Here is a 13,853-nt window from a genome sequence, read left to right as displayed (position 1 = left end):
GAACACAAAGATATTCAATATGTCAAGCAGAAGATAACCAGGGAAGAAGTAGAGCTTACTGGGGACAAAAAGCGATCTGTGCATGGAACCAAAGGATATGAGTATGGTGTTTAAGTAAGTATTAAGCACATGTCTTTTTGTTTTGAAGACAGACGATGTAGGTGCAATATTTGGGAGATGGGACTGAACAGTTCCTGAGTTCTTGAGCAGTTTGACATAGAGATTGAGGCTTGGAGATTTTGGCAGGCTCAGAAGTGACAGATCTCCAAAATGAGTTGTAACCCAGTGAGAAAAGAGGGAGGAAATTACATGGACTCTGACCTAAATATTTAGTTAGTCTCTGGTAACGGGAGATGCCAGAGAACTGAAGGATAGGTTTTGTAGTTCCATGTTTTGAAAGGTGTGACAGAGATAAATCAGGGAGTTCTCAACTAGTGAGTCTCACTTCAGTAGTAGGGAAAGTATTGGAGAAAAATCTGAAAGAGAGAATATATCCACTTGGAGAGACATGGTTTGATCAGGAGTAATCAAAGGGAGGTCACATTGAACAAATTTGATTGAATTATTTGAGGAGGTGATCAGGTATGTAATGAAGGCAGTGCAGTTGATATCGTTAACGTGGATTAAAGTCCCACATGGGAAACTGATAAAGAAGGTGCAAGCACATGGTGTCCAGAGTAACTTGGCACATTGGATCCAAAATTGGCATTGGGTTGGGGACAGCGGGGTGGTGTTTGTATGACTGATGCCATTGTCCAATGGAGACAGGCAGGAGGCTGGAAAAACACAGCAAGCCAGGAAACATCAGGAGGTGGAGAAGTCAACGTTTCGGGTGCAACCCTTCTTCCTGACTGGGGGTGGGTGTAGGGGGAGCTGCAGATAAAGGGGGTGGTGGGGGCAGGGTGGTGAGATGGGGACAGGTGAAGATAGGTAAAGGGTATGACCTGGTTGGTCAATGGGAGGAATGAATCCAGTACATGGCTGGGAGGAGTGGAAGGGAGGGGGAGGGTCTGGGAAGGGAGTTGGGGATGGGGAAAGAGGTTATTTGAAATTGGAGAGCTCAATGTTGAGTCCTCAGGGTTGTAGGCTGCCCAGGCAGAAGATGAGTTGTTCCTCCCATTTGCAGTTTGGTTCGTTGTGGCAATGGAGGAGGCTAAGGATGGTCATATTGAAAGGGAGTGGGAAGGGAAATTAAAATGGGTAGTACTGGGAGGTTAGGTTGACCCCTGCAGACCCAGCTGAGATGCTCGGTGAGCTGTTCTGTAAATTTATGTTTCTTCTCCCCAATGTAAAGACCACAAGGATCAGTGCTGGTCCCTTTTTGTTTGTGATATATAGAAATAATTAATTTTTAAAAATGGGGTGGTGAAAACGATAAGTTTGCAGGTAGAGCAAAAATTGGCTGTGTTGTTGACAATGAGGAAGATTGTCTTGGATTGCAGGATGAGATCAGTGGGTTGGTCATCCAGGCAGATCAGTGGCAAATGGACATAAATCTTGAAAAAGGAGAGGTGATGCACTGGGAAAGAAGTAACAAGACAGGAGAGTACTCAATAAATTTCAGGACACTAGGAAAGTCAGAGTAACAGAGATCTTATATCTGGATTAGTGGTGCTGGAAGAGCACAGCAGTTCAGGCAGCATCCAAGTAGCTTTGAAATCGACGTTTCGGGCAAAAGCCCTTCATCAGGAATAAAGGCAGTGAGCCTGAAGCGTGGAGAGATAAGCTAGAGGAGGGTGGGGGTGGGGAGAAAGTATCATAGAGTACAATGGGTGAGTGGGGGAGGGGATGAAGGAGGAGAGGGTGGAGTGGATAGGTGGAAAAGGAGATAGGCAGGTAGGACAAGTCCGGACAAGTCATGGGGACAGTTACTGAGCTGGAAGTTGAGAACTAGGGTGAGGCGGGGGAAGGGGAAATGAGGAAACTGTTGAAGTCCACATTGATGCCTTGGGGTTGAAGTGTTCCGAAGTGGAAGATGAGGCGTTCTTCCTCCAGGCGTCTGGTGGTGAGCGAGCAGTGGTGAAGGAGGCCCAGGACCTCCATGTCCTCAGCAGAGTGGGAGGGGGAGTTGAAATGTTGGGCCACGGGGCGGTGTGGTTGATTGTTGCAGGTGTCCCGGAGATGTTCTCTAAAGCGCTCTGCTAGGAGGTGCCCAGTCTCCCCAATGTAGAGGAGACCCCCTTCGGGAGCAACGGATACAATAAATTATATTAGTGGATATGCAAGTAAAACTTTGATGGATGTGGAAGGCTCCTTTAGGGCCTTGGATAGAGGTGAGGGAGGTGGTGTGGGTGTAGGTTTTACAGTTCCTGTGGTGGCAGGGGAAAGTGACAGGATTGGAGGGTGGGTTGTTTGGGGGTGTGGACCTGACCAGGTAGTCGTGGAGGGAACAGTTTTTGCGGAAGGCGGAAAGGGGTGGGGTGGGAAATATATCCCTGGTAGTGGGGTCTGTTTGGAGGTGGTGGAAATGTTGGCGGATGATTTGGTTTATGCGAAGGTTGGAAGGGTGGAAGGTGAGCACCAGAGGCGTTCTGTCCTTGTTACGGTTGGAGGGGTGGGGTCTGAGGGCGGAGTGCGGGATGTAGACGAGATGCGTTGGAGGGCATCTTTAACCACGCGGGAAGGGAAATTGTCTCGAAAGAAGGAAGCCATCTGCAGTGTTCTGTGGTGGAACTGGTCCTCCTGGGAGCAGATCTGGCAGAGGTGGAGGAATTGGGAATACGGGATGGCATTTTTGTAAGAGATAGGGTGGGAAGAGGTGTAATCCAGGTAGCTGTGGGAGTCGGTGGGTTTGTAAAAAATGTCAGTGTCAAGTTGGTCGTCATTAATGGAGATGGAGAGGTCCAGGAAGGGGTGGGAGGTGTCAGAGATGATCCAGGTAAATTTAAGATCAGGGTGGAATGTGTTGGTGAAGTTGATGAATTGCTCAACCTCCTCGCAGGAGCACGAGGTGGCGCCAATGCAGTCATCAATGTAGCGGAGGAAGAGGTGGGGAGTGGTGCCGGTGTAATTATGGAAGATCAACTGTTCTACATAGCCAACAAAGAGACAGGCATAGCTGGGGCCCATACGTGTGCCCATGGTTACCCCTTTGGTCTGGAGGAAGTGGGAAGATTCAAAGGAGAAATTGTTAAGGGTGAGGACCAGTTCGGCCAAATGAATGAGTGTGTCGGTGGAAGGGTACTGTTGGGGACATCTGGAAAGGAAAAAACAGAGGGCTTGGAGGCCCTGGTCATGGCGGATGGAGGTGTAGAGGGATTGGATATCCATGGTGAAGATGAGGCGTTGGGGGCCAGGGAAACTGAAGTCTTGGAGGAGGTGGAGGGCGTGGGTGGTGTCTTGAACGTATGTGGGGAGTTCCTGGACTAGGGGGGATAGGACAGTGTTGAGGTAGGTAGAGATGAGTTCAGTGGGGCAGGAGCATGCTGGGACAATGGGTTGGGCGGGGTGGTCAGGCTTGTGGATCTTGGGAAGGAGGTAGAACCGGGTTCCCAGACTATGAGGAGATCTTATGTTGCTGGTCCACAGATCCCTGATGGTGGGAGGACAGATTAATAGGGTAGTTAGGAAGGCATACAGGACCGTTGCCCTCGTCAGTAATGGCATTGATTATAGGAGCAGGAAGGTTATGTTTGAGCTGTGGAGGATTTTGGTCAGGCACTGTTTGCCTCACTATGGGGAGGATGTGATTATTCTGGAGGGGAGATTCACCAGGCTGTTTCCTGGAATAGAGCTGTTTAACTAAGAGGAGAGGATGGGTAATTTCAAATGATTAATTTAGAGCAGAGAAGGCTGGGGGGGTAGCCCTGATAGAGGTGGATAAGATTGAGGGTCATAAACAGATGAACAGGAAGCAGCTATTCACTTTAAATAAATGGTCAATAACAAGATGCATGATTTTAAGGTGAAAGACAGGCAGTTTAGAGGAGATTTGAGAAGAAAACTATTATCAGCCTGAGGGTAGTGGGAATCTGGAACACACTGCTTGGGACATTAGTTAAGGCAGGAACCCTCTCAGCCTTTTAAAAAGTACTTGGATGAGCACGAGAAATGTCATAACATGCAAAGATATGCCAAGTGCTGGAGAGTGTGACAAATTTAGATTAGAGTAGGTTTTTTTTGTTTGTACAGACTCAAAGTATAAAAGGCCTCTCTGCATTACATAATTCTATGAAAACTTCCTACCCCGTTCATAGGCATCCCTCCTGTCCAATTCTAGCCTCATCTTATTGAGTGCCATTTCCAGAACAACTTGCCACTATAAGTCTGTGCTGTCTTTAAGAGCCCATTGTGCACTGGAGAAACATCATCAGTCCAGAGCTGCCCTGCATAGTTCATGACATTTTCTTGAAACATGGCAAATGGGGGTTGGGGATGCAGATATTGCTGCCTTAGTGTAAGGGTGGGGAATGGAGCTTCTGCTGAACAGGGAAACAGTTGCAAAGGCAGGACTTCTGTTCCTCATAGGAATGACTCCAGACCATGCCAGCCTGGTTCAAGATTGCCCCCCAGGTCAGTGCAGTCTCAGCTGTCTGGAGGAATGCCCAGGACTGTAGGAAGAAGGTCAAAGTCCTTCTCCACTCCACTCCACTAGTGTGAGTACAAGCATCTATTCTACGACCACACACTGACTCTATCTCTGCTACTGGACCCACCACCTATCAAGGCTCATGTTCTGACAAACTCAATACTGCCTGCATCATCTCCCCTCACTTGCTGATACCCACTTGAACACTTGAAAATATTAGCCCTGCATGCCCTTTGCACTGTCTACTTATTTGCTCAGCATACCTTCATACCTGCACCAAGAGAAACAGGTGTGCCACCTGCTTTCATCTCCAATAGTGCCTGTTCCTCTCTTGTTTCATGAGGAAAATAACCCATTGTAGACCAGACAGTCAAGACAGGTGGTGAGCTGCCCTCTATTCTGCTCATCGACCATCATGAGGAGAGCTTCATGATTCTGAGCAGCTGACCAACTGTGTCCAAACCTCTGGCCTGGTGTTGGAGGTTGCCCTAGACTGATGTGCCAGGGCCCCAGACCAAAGCTATCTCCCTTGACTTAACTGAGGCCTGCTGACAACAATGACAGCTTTCCTAACTTACAGGCAGCAAAGCAAGCCAGAAGTAATATGAGTCTGGTCTCTTTGACTGATGGGTAAAAAAGACAGGACAATGCAATGTGGGGATGCTATAAGCAGCCAGGTGAATGCAGAGTGAGTGAGCGCCATTACAGCAAGCAGACAGGGTGGAGATGCAGCCTCGTCCAGTCCATGAGTTGGGTGCACGATCATTGAAGTGAAGAGATGTGCTCTGACTGGATAGTTGATGTGTCATGAGGAGTCTTAAGGACTGCCAGATGCCAATGCTTGTAGTCATGGGATATATGTGACTCCTGTTCTGATTCTGGTGCCCAGTGGCCAACGTGGAGGCTCTTAAGAGTAAGCAGCGAGCTGAAGTCACCAGTTATGTGCTCTGACTTCCACATTGAGAATTATTGATGTACAGCTTTTGTTTTTGTTAAGATAAAGAGCTGAATATTAGTGACGTGAATTGTAGCATTAATAATGCATTTAACAAATTATAATCCCCATTAATGGGCAACTCACCTAACCTAACTCTATCTTTGTTCAGAAAACTGGCTGAAACTCTCATCCAAGGGTTTAATACCTCAGAATTAACAAATTAAAATCTTATCCAAACTTCAGTGCCTATTTCCTAATTCTCAGCAAGTTATACTTATCAATGTGTTATCTGATTTCCATTGTCTCCTAGTTTTGAAATGCTTCAGTTTTAAGTTTTTTCAGAAATTGGTCTTATAGCCTCATTACCTCCTCCTTCTGACCATTCCTTCCAGCTACCAACCAGATTCATCCCTCCCATTGATCAATCAGTTTGTACCTCTCTTTTTATGTAGCTCCCCCCTAGTCTCACACCTAGTCCTGAAGAAGAGTTATACCCTAAATGTTGACTTGTCCACCTGATGCTGCCTGGCTTGCTATGTTCTTCCAGCCTTCTGTGTGTCTACTCACCTCTTCTCTATCCCTGTAACCATCTCCAGATCCATAACTAAGATTGTTGTGTCTTTCCAAAGTCAGGAATTCTCAAAAATAAAAGAGATAGTTGACTTACCCATCATTGGTGGTTGTATCTTCAGCTGCATGGGGTCTATACTCTGAAATTTTCTTACATAGCCATTCTGGCTCTTTTCATATTTAAAAGCACTTGAGACTTACTTCTTATTTAACCTTTTGATTCTTCACACGGCTTGGTGTCAGATTTTGTTTGATTATGCTTCAAGCACCTTGAGACATTTTACTTTGTTAAAAATGCTGTATTGAGGCAGGTCATTGCTGATTATAGCATTTTCCAATTAGGTAATCCATTTTGCAATACAGCTCTGTAGTATTTCACAACAAAATTGATGTGGAACTGTGATACAGAATACCTTTTGTGTAAGCTAAATTGGCTAATATTACTTTGTCAATTCTATTTTTTACCTAAAATTTTCAGTTGGGGAAATTCCCATTGTTTCCATTAATGGGATGGGCTAATTTTGAACAATTTGATTTTCTTGTGTCATTAGGCTATGTCTAAGCAGAGTGAGTGAAGCAGTAAATCAATTCAAGAATGTCTGAAATATATGTACTTTGAAATGTCAGTTCTGCTCTTAACTTGATGCAAGAAGTAACTTCTGGTTTAGTTTAACATTTGCAGCATGGGTCCTTTTAAAGTATCAGTTAAAATTCTTTTACTTAGACAGACCTCGGGATTGAGGATGACTTTCTTCCCTCCAGTTCAATGAAATAGCTGATAAGTCCAAGATACAATCTCCAGACTTTGTCACACATAGGACAGGGGATACTTGAAGAGTTGTGTGTTGTTGCGTGAGTAAATTTGTGATCATGTCAGGGAGCTGCCTCTCACTGGTCATAAATAACTGAGTGTGACTGGAGTTGCAGACAAATTATGCAGAGAAGATTGTGCAGTAGGCTGACTGGTATTATGCAGTGGAATTCATCAATTAGTCTTTCCATAATGTAGCTATATGATTAGAGTCTGCTATAGTCTATTATCAAGGATTTTATAACAGAGCCCTTAGAAAACAGTGGTAGAATCAGACAAAGTCAGCGTGGATTTAAAAAAAGGGAAAGCATGCTTAACAAATCTATTGGAACTCTTCAAAGGTGTAACTTGTCTAGTTGATCAGGGCAGCCAGTAGATGTAGTTTATTTGAATTTTCAGAAGACTTTTGGCAAAAGCTCTCAAAAAATTAACATGTAAACTTTAATGTACATGGGATAGGGGTTAGTGTGCTGACATATATAGAAAATCGCTTAACGAGGTAAGAAGTAAGGAGTAGGAACAAAAGATCTCTTTTTCTGACTGGCAAGTGGGATACTGCAGGGATTGGTAATAAGACCCCAGCAAATGTGAAATCTCATTGTTTGCTGATTATACAAAGCTGGGTGGAAGAGTGAGCTGTGATGAGTATACAGAGATTTTATAGTGTGATTTGGACTGGTTGAGTGGGCAAATGCATGACAGATGTAGTAAACATTGTGATGTGGATAAATGTGGGGTTATCCACTTTGGGTAGCAGAAATAAGAAGGCAGTCTGGCAGTAAATTGAGAAAGGGAAAGGTGCAATAACACATAGGTGTCCTTATGCACCAGTCACTAGAAGTAAGTGTGCAGGTGCAGCAAGTAGTAGAGAAGCCACACCTGGAGTATTGTGTGCACTTTTGGACTCCTTAGCTGAAGAAGGATGTTCTTCTGATAAAAGGAATACAGTGCAGTGATGGTTTACCAATTGCTTCCTGGGATAGCAGGATTTTGACTAAGACTTACATATAAGAAGAGATCGAGTTGGTTCAGATTGTATTCGTTGGAGTTTAGAAAAATGAGATGGGGAGGGTGTTTCAAACCAACATGTAAAATTTGAACAGGACTTGACAGGTTAGATGCAGGAAGGATGTTCTCAATGGTGAGGGAGTGCAGAACCACGGTCATAGTTTAAGGATAAAGGGTGAACCTTTTAGGACTGAGATGAAGAGAAATTTCTTCATCCAAAGAGGAATTCACTGCTACAGAAAGTGGTTGAGGTCAAAACATTGGTGCACATGTGGCTAAAAGGATCAAGGGATATAGCGGGGAGGATGGGATTAGGGTATTGAACATGATGGACAGCCGTGATTATATTGAATGCTGGAGCAGGCTCAAGGAGTCAAATGGCTTACTCCTGCTTCTATCTTGTATGTTTCTGCATAAGAAGCCAATTATTGACTTTGACCTGTCCTTGACCCGATTTTCCTAAATGTAAAATTTTTGGATGCCGGCATAAAAACTACATGAAATAAGAGGAATAGTTTATTGGACATAGTGTGATCTTCCTGATGCCTTGACTTCACTTCTGCGTATTCCCAACAAAGTCTCTTATCCAGTGCAGTGCCTTTTTGAATGAGTTTTTTCATTTTGGTGGATAACAAATTGCCTGGCATGTGCACACATACAAAACAGAAGGAATGCTCCTTCTTCCACTACATTAAGTTGGTGACATAATTCTTGCTTCCCAGTTAGAAAATATCTGACACCAGTTTCAATCCAAATAATCCAAAGCTGTGAGCATGTTTGTCAAAATATTCACTCGTATTTCTGTGATTCCTTTGAAATAACAAGGTAAATGATATCTGAAGTTCCAATGGTAGTTTCACAAATTGTGCTGTCCGTATCCATAATCACTGAAGAGTTGTGTACAAATTCAACAATATAAAAGTTTATACTTTGTCAATATCTTCCAAAAGTCCTTCATCTGTTTCTAGTTGTAAATTTGAGACGCAAGAGACTTTTGCCTCATTTTATCCTATAAAATACTGCAATCAGATTGATTATTCAACTTGTAAATGTTGATTTGGCAAAGTTAGAAGACCTACCATTCTGAGACCACACTCAAAAAATTGGTACATTTTCATTCAAGTGTGCTTGGATATATTCCAGACAGTTTCAACATGTGGCCACTGGCATCTAATTGTTCAATACAACCTTTCACTTCCTCTCTATTATTTTATAACGAATGAATTAGAACGTAATTTAAAAAGTGAAATATAACCCTTTATTTTTGAGATCCAGGTGTTTCTCCTGGATTGCTCCCAGGAATATCTGGACGATTAATGATCAATTTCACACTGCAGGGCTTGAGCGCAATAACCAATGCTCACACTGCAGTGTATTGCTGAGAGAAGTGCACTCTTTCAGATGAGATATTAAAATGAGACTGAATTTGTTTGCTTGGGTGAGTAGAAAAATATCCTGCACTAATTTTATGAAGAAGAACAGGGGAGTTATCTTGGAGTGCTGGCCAATACTTGACTCTCAATCAACATCATTGAGACAGTAAATGCTGTTTGTCACTAGTAAAATGCTGTTTGAGGGAGATTGCCAATTGTAAATCAGGGCCTACATTACAGTGATGACTACACTTTAACATTCTTCGTAAAGTAATTTGAACTATCTTGCTTTTGTTAAAGTCTTATATAAACAGAAATTTCTTTTCCAAAGACTTCTGAGCAATCCAAGTTTTTTAACTGTCAGAATGAAACCATTTACTGATCAGTATTCTTCAGTAGTCCTTAGCATCTGTTCATTGTTCTTCTGAAAGATTTCAAACTCTGCCCGTACGTATGTGCAAATGCTCAGATAGTTGGTCATTTAGATATAGTTCAGATATAGGGAATTGAGTGCATCTACATTAAAGGGTAAGGTTTGATGTATGATCAAGACTCCTGCTGGTTTTGCCCAGTGTGGATATATTCTGGTAAGCAATTACAATTCGAGGTTCAAAAAGCCCTGTGACCCAAGTGAAATCAATGCTGTAAACATCAGTAAATGATCAAAGCCAAAACCTCTACAGGTGAGGGATGATTGTGTCCAGATTCCTGAGAGAAATGACCCTACTATCTTCAATACTTAGATCAAAATATCAGAAGGAACAGGAGTAGGGGTTGATCAGCCAACCCCTTGGACCTACTCTGGCATTCAGTAAGATCAGAGCTGATTTGATTTGCTTTTAAGTACTGTTTTATTCCTGGCCTTCCATAACCCTTGAATCCTTCATACATCAAAAATCTCTCTAGCTCAGCCTTGAAGTTATTCAATGATTCACTTTCCACTGTTCTGAGGAATAGAATTCCGAAGATTAGTGACCCTTTGAGAAAAGTTCCTTACCTCTATTTTAAATGGGAAATCCATTATCTTTAAACTACTTCTAAATTCCTCCATGAGGGGAACCAATCTCTTAACATCTACCCTGTCTAAACCCCTCAGAATATTATTTGTTTCAATAAGACCACCTCCCATTCTTCTGACTCTCTGTACAGGACCAAACTGCTCAATCTTTCTGCATAAAGTTACCCCTTAACCCCAGGAGTCAGCCCAGCAACTCTCTTTGTTAAGTAATGAGACCAAAATGTACACCATGTTTTCAGTGCCATCTCACCAGTGCCCTGTGCAGTTGCGTACCACCTTCCCATCCATTGCAATAAGGCCAAGATTTTCTTTCATTAATCTCTAGAATGCAGCATATGTCCATGTTGATATAGTGCAATATCAATTACTGATGTATCACGTATACTGGCAGCTTAATTTACCACAAGCTCAAGTCTGTTTGCACTGACAACATAACCATTTGTGTCCAAAGTTTTTGATCTTTACTTTTGCAGTATAAGAGTTGACATTGTTTTTGGATTATATTTTTCAATGTTGAAAGTTTGAAATCTCATGAAATAAAGCCAAATTAAGTATGTTCAATCATCAACAAACCTATTTATGGTCTTTCGATTGGAGCTGTTTCCAAGTTGATGTCTGCCATTTGATATCAAGAGTGTACTGTTGGAAAAGCACAGCAGGTCTGGCAGCATCTGAGGAACAGGAGAATCGATGTTGCAGGCATAAACCCTTCATCAGGAATAACAGGTCATTCCTGATGAAGGGCTTATGTCCAAAATGTCAATTCTCCTGTTCCTCAGATGATACCTGACCTGCTGTGCTTTTCCAGCATCACACTCTCAACTGTGATCTCTAGCATCTGCAGTCCTCACTTTCTCCTGTCATTTGATAGTCTTCCTGGGAACAGTGAGAGATTTTCAAAGCTGTTTACTTGCTTTGAGTTTCTCTGTTTCCCTGAACAAATCAGAAAATTATTCTTGTCTCTGGAGCAGGCTGGGCTGTCATTCCAGTGAATGCCAGTGGGAAGCCCAACTGGATGAGGCCAGGGCATCATTTGGTGGTATTTGGGGGAAACAGTTCACTAGTTCCATTCACAAAACCTGGTACCAGCTGTGACCCTTCGATAGGTTCTTGAGAGGAAGAAAGTGATCCCAAAAGCATTTGCTGGCAGCTTTGTGCAGTTCTTCTAGAAAGTCAATGTATCTGTTTCTTCTGTATTCATAAGAAACAATGTCTCTTACTGTTTGAGGCTATTTTTCAGAGCTCCTGAAGGAAATATGCTGCATGGAGCAAACTCAACCTGTTTGCATCTAGGATTTTGCAATCAGATTGCAATTTCTATAAATAATCTACCTAATGTCTCAAACTTTCCTAGTTCAAACATGGACACCACCAAATTTGCAGGGAAGCTAAGGTCTATTTCTCTGCCATGTGTTTCAGATAATCTTCTCATTTTCATTCTGTGAAGGCTGCCTTGTTGCTGGATTCAGTGTTTTGGTTTCTCCTTATAAACTCAGAAATAGATTTAAAGTTCTTATGGACGCTGCAAATTTCTGAAGGTTAAAAGATGAACATGATCATGCAATGTCTGGGGGGAAAGAAAGCATCTTGAATGCAGTAACCAGTATGAGGTTGTAAAAAGCATTCGGGGTAATTAATATATATGAAATAGATGGAATTAAATGTCAGTGATGGCACTGAAGAGTGGTTCATAAACCAGGAAGCACAAGGTGCTAAGTGCAAATCTTAGGAGTCACAAATCTGATCAGAGAAACCAGAAGTATTACAGTGCAAAAGGAAGCATTCTGCCCATAGTGTTTGTACTGGCTCTTCAAAAAAAGCATCATTAGCAATAGACAATTTCCTTTCTATTCAAATAACCATCCAATATCCTTTTGAATGCCTCAATTGAACCTGTCTCCAGCAGATTTAGATTAGATTAGATTAGATTACTTACAGTGTGGAAACAGGCCCTTCGGCCCAACAAGTCCACACCGCCCCACCGAAGCGCAACCCACCCATACCCCTACATCTACCCCTTACCTAACACTACAGGCAATTTAGCATGGCCAATTCACCTAACCTGCACATCTTTGGAGTGTGGGAGGAAACCGGAGCACCCGGAGGAAACCCACGCAGACAGTACATTTCCATACCCAAAATATTTGTGGTGTGAAAGTTTTCTGTCGCACCACAATTTGAAAATCATTTCAGATCTGAATCCTACAGTTCTTGATCTATTTATGAGCAGGGACAGTTTCTCGCTGTCTACCCTCTCAAGCCCACTCATGATTTTGAAAACCTTTATCAGATCTCCTCTTATCTACCTTCTCTCCAAGGAAAACAGTCCCAACTTCTTCAATCTATCTTCTCTCCAAGGAAAACAGTCCCAACTTGTTCAATCTATCCACATAACTGAGATTTCACATCCCTGGAACATTCTTGTACATTGCTCTGCACTCTCTCCAGTGTCACTACCACACTTCCTATTTTGTTGTGCCCAGGCATTTACAAGCTGAGATCAACATCGTCATCTCTTTGCCTGTATATTCTATGCCCCTATTAATAAAGTCGATGATAGCCATGATATGGAGGTGCCGGTGTTGGACAGGAGTGGGCAAAGTTAAAAATCATACAACACCAGGTTAAATCCAACAGGTTTTTTTAGAACCACTAGCTTTCAGAGTGCTGCTATTCATCAGATAGCTAGTGGGGGAAGATTTTAACATAGAGTTTATGGCAAAAGGTCCAATCTGATGAAGGAGCACTGCTCTGAAAGCTAGTACTTCCAAATAAATCTGTTGGACTATAACCTGGTGTTGTGTAATTTTTAACTTTGTCCTATTAATAAAGACAGACACATTTGTATGCATTATTAATTTCTCTTTCCTCTTCTCCTGCTATTGTCAGTGATATCCACCCTCTGCTCCTAAACTTCCTTTTATTGTCTTTTGATGTTCTTTCTATCAAAATGCATCATTACACTCTTTGTATTCAGCCTGTCTGCGACCTATTTGCTCACTTCTCCAAACCGCTGGTCCTTTTGGAGTTTTACATTGTTCTCAAAGTTCATAACTTCCCAGCCTTGTATCATCTACAAACTTTGAAATTCTCCTCTGCACACCAAGATCCAGATCATTAATATAAATCAGGATATATAGCCAGTGATAATTTCAGTAAGAGTTTTGGGAGAAATTTCTTTACCCAGAGAATATTGAGAGCTTCAAATCTAAGATTGGTGAATTGATTGTGGTTTATATATTTAAGAGGAAACTAGTTAATTCATTGAGGGAGAAAGGAAATAGAAGACAAAAACAAAACTTAGTTATCTCATGCCTTTATAACCATTTAACTTGTCTTTGAGGCTGTAATGGAAAAATTGCTCAGCTGAATTAACTGCCGGTGAAAGAAGCAATGGGACTCACTTTTCTCCTTGTATTATGGTGTGGAGTGACCAAATGACTCACTTAAATACCCAGAAGTTAACTTCCAGCATCAAAGGGTTTATTGAAATTACAGTGGTGGGATTTGAAGGATCTTAACCAAAACCTACTATTAGTATTGTAACAGATTGATTAAATAATTAAAGGGAGATTCACTAATTAAATGTAGTGTGAAATGTTCTTATC

General features: G+C 42.3%; 1 protein-coding gene across 1 annotated transcript in view; it reads left to right on the top strand.

Annotated features, from left to right (window-relative positions):
- The window catches only part of pcdh15b (protocadherin-related 15b), a 1,519,471-nt gene that overhangs the window by 591,138 nt on the left and 914,480 nt on the right, over window positions 1-13,853 (top strand). The window lies entirely within an intron of this gene.

This window comes from Chiloscyllium punctatum, chromosome 38, assembly GCF_047496795.1.
Source record: "Chiloscyllium punctatum isolate Juve2018m chromosome 38, sChiPun1.3, whole genome shotgun sequence".
Lineage (NCBI taxonomy): Eukaryota > Metazoa > Chordata > Chondrichthyes > Orectolobiformes > Hemiscylliidae > Chiloscyllium > Chiloscyllium punctatum.
This window is presented reverse-complemented; position numbering and strand designations above follow the sequence as displayed.